This window comes from Pipra filicauda, unplaced genomic scaffold (assembly GCF_003945595.2).
Source record: "Pipra filicauda isolate LSUMZ 115617 unplaced genomic scaffold, ASM394559v2 scaffold79_size2787110_pilon, whole genome shotgun sequence".
NCBI lineage: Eukaryota > Metazoa > Chordata > Aves > Passeriformes > Pipridae > Pipra > Pipra filicauda.
Window position 1 is genome coordinate 1,034,742 of NW_024104975.1, and position 3,301 is coordinate 1,038,042.

The window sequence follows — 3,301 nt, forward strand, 5'->3', positions numbered from 1 at the left end:
TGCACTAGACACGCCTAGATAGTTGCAGCAGACCTTATTGAAACAGGGCTGTTTGGAGAGTATTTTAAATTTTCAGTTTCTGACAGGTAATTATTCAAAGACATAGAACTAACTGCATCTATATAAACGGCAAGTACAAATGCATGATCAGTACAGATATGAGTATATAGGTGGTGGAACAGTTTCACGATCAGAACTTCAGAAGTAACAATGGGGCAACAACTATATGCCAATGTGGGCAGATGAATGTTTTATTTTAACAAGAATATACTATATTTCTACATCTGGAACCAGTATACAACCTGAATCAAGACGAGGTTAGGTAGTTTTGGATTTCTGAAATTTTTCTTTCATGTTTAAGCTGGATTTTCAAACTTCTCAAAGGAGCATGGTCAGACTAAGGCACTGTTGCATTCTCAACTCCCTTTCAGAAGCCCTTTCAGAAGTCATTCGCGCCACATGGAAAATCACAAAGTGCAGACTATTCCATAACAACACCTGGAGACTTTCTTCCTTACACTTGAGAAGTTGAGATGGAATTTGTATGCTACTTCAGCACTTACAGAAACAGATTTTATTTCAGTGTCAGGTGCACTACTGATGTGACTTGGAGACTGCAGTCTTTCTCTAAGTCAGAATGACAAGCCCCTTTCTATATTTGCAAATAAAATAAAATAACTAAGAAAAAATATTTAAGCAAAAGAATACAATATACACTACCAATATAAGTAAGTAATTATATCACTATATCCATAGAGGAACAAAAGGGAAAACAACATTATAGTAATGAGGTAAGCTACAAGACCATTGTTACTGAAAGTCTGTTAATACATTGAGAATGTTCCTATATCCTGCATCAGGACTGAAATCAATTAGCATAATGGTAAGAGAGGCATGAGAATAAGATAACGAACAGACCTGCAAAGGATTTCAGGAGGTGATCTAACTCATTTACTCTTCTAGACCATATCTGTTACAAAGTTGCCCTTCCTACTCCAAAAATTTTATGAAAGTCAATAGCTAGGAGCACTGCGAATCAAAGCGAAGATGTATCAGCACGTTACAAGGATCCATGGCAAGGATCAAGACAAAGTAAACGTGGGAACATATGGTGAACAGCTTCAGGGGCTGGTTCTGGGCCCTTGCTTGAATGTAGTCAGAACAGGCAGCATGCAACAGTGTTTAGCTTTTCTAAATTAGTTATTAATGGATGATAGGGGTATGACCTTCTTTCTCTCTTCCCACCTCCCTGATCTTTTCGCTTGCACATATCTCCATTCCCTCTCCAAATGATGCTGCTGCACTTAGTACAAAATCTTACTACTCTACTGTTCCTGTCATTTAGAACAACATTCCTGTAATTCTTTGGCTCATTAGGTCATAAAATCACCTGAAAAGCTCTTTTGCAGGTTTGTGAATTTTACTTTCTTTTCCTTTCTATTAACCTTCTAACACCATATTATCTGGTCTATGAGTGCTTATTTCAAGACATGTGGATCTTAATACCAAATTTTCATAGGCTTAGTGTCTCTAAATCTAAACTAATGTCTTTGCAAAACAGAGAAAAAAATAATGTATAAAATGCACCCCTTACAGGTATCAGCACATAATTTTTTTGTTCATCATGCATAGAAACATTCTGTAATATAAATTATGGCAAATTAGGAACCTGTAATTTGAACGATGTTCCCTAAATGAAGCTGAAATGATGCTGTGTTATGATCAGAATCATCAACTATTTCAGAACATTTTCAGTACATGTTACTAAACTGATTCATCATCAGAATTTATGGCTTGATTTTCAAAGTTGTATAGTCCCACAGACTAGCAGATATCTCAGTTATTTGTGCACTTAGTGGTTTAGATGGGTAAATAACTTACTAGTTATTTATATGCGGATTATTTTGCATCTGTGCTTACATGTATTCATTTCTTCGTTGTCAAATTCTCTTTGGTATTTATGGACACCCCCTGGTGGTCTAGTGGTTAGGATGCGGCGCTCTCACCGCCGCGGCCCGGGTTCGATTCCCGGTCAGGGGACTTCCCTGGGCAGATGGAGCTCATCAGCCCTGTAAGGCCATCCATCTAAGAGAAGGTCACTCTAAACAAACCTACGTCCTGAGGACCTCGCTGCCACTGTCCAAGCTCGCTCGGCCCCGGCAGTTGAACCTTAGGATTAAAGGGTGGGCTCAGTTCAGTGCACACTGTGTCTCACCTAAAAAATCCACTGTGCAGGCTCGAAGGGTAATGACCTTTCCCAAATCTTCGTTCGCGAAGATTGGCCATATTTATGGACATGAATCATTAAAGCATTTCAGTTGAAAGGGACCATAAATATCATCTGGTTCTGACCCCACTTCCATTGACAGGGACACCTTCCACTAGACCAGGTTGCTCAGAGCCTCATCCAGTCTGGCCTTGAACACCCCCCAGGGATGGGCCACCCATAATTTTCCTGGGCAACCTATTCCAGTGCCTCACCACCCCCACAGTAAACAATTTATCTCTAATATCTAATCTAAATGTACACTCTTTCAGCTTAAACTCACTTCCCCTTGTCTTATCACTATATGTAAGTAAAGGAAAGTCCCTCTCCAGCCCTCATACAGGCCCCCTTTAGGTTCTGGAAGACTGCTATGACTCTCCTTGGAGCCTTTTCTTTTCCAGGCTGAACAACCCCAATCTTCTCAGCCTGTTTTCACATAGGAGAGGTGCTCCAGCCATCTGATTACCTTTGTGACCCTCCTCTGCACTTGCTCTAACAGGTCAACGTCCTTCCTGTGTTTGAGGCTCCAGAGCGTGGCACAGTACTCCAGGTGGGGTCTCACAAGAGGATAGTAGAGGTGGAGAATCACCTCCCTTGACCTGCTGGTCATGCTGCTTTTGAAGTAGCCCAGGATATGGTTGGGTTTCCGGGAGGGAAGTGCAGTTTGCAGTTAAGCTTCTTGTCAACAAATGATAAGGGTTTCAGTTAATTAGAAGAATCTATTAACCTCTCTTTCTCTAAATTTCTTCTTACAGAGAAACTTCAATTTGTTTTTGCAGTTTGTGCACTAGACTGTGAATTTTCTGATTATGGTATTGAACTTGATGCGTTTTTCTTTTTAAGTATGAAGAAAGGAATACAACATTCTTAACAATCCTCTTGTATAACAGTTTGCAGCGTTTGGAGTTAATGGGTCACTAACGTTGTTAACTGATGCAAAGAAATGTATTTTTTTTCTTTATGACATGGCAAAAGTAACTGAATAGATTAGTAACTGATACTTAACCATACTGTCTTTTACCAGTCATGCAACAA

The 3,301-nt window shown here is 39.8% G+C and overlaps 1 non-coding gene across 1 annotated transcript; it reads left to right on the forward strand.

The window, feature by feature from the left end:
* The first annotated feature begins 1,968 nt into the window (after positions 1–1,968).
* TRNAE-CUC lies at positions 1,969–2,040 on the forward strand. Its single transcript has one exon. It is a non-coding gene; the product is annotated as a tRNA-Glu (tRNA).
* Positions 2,041–3,301: the final 1,261 nt, after the last annotated feature.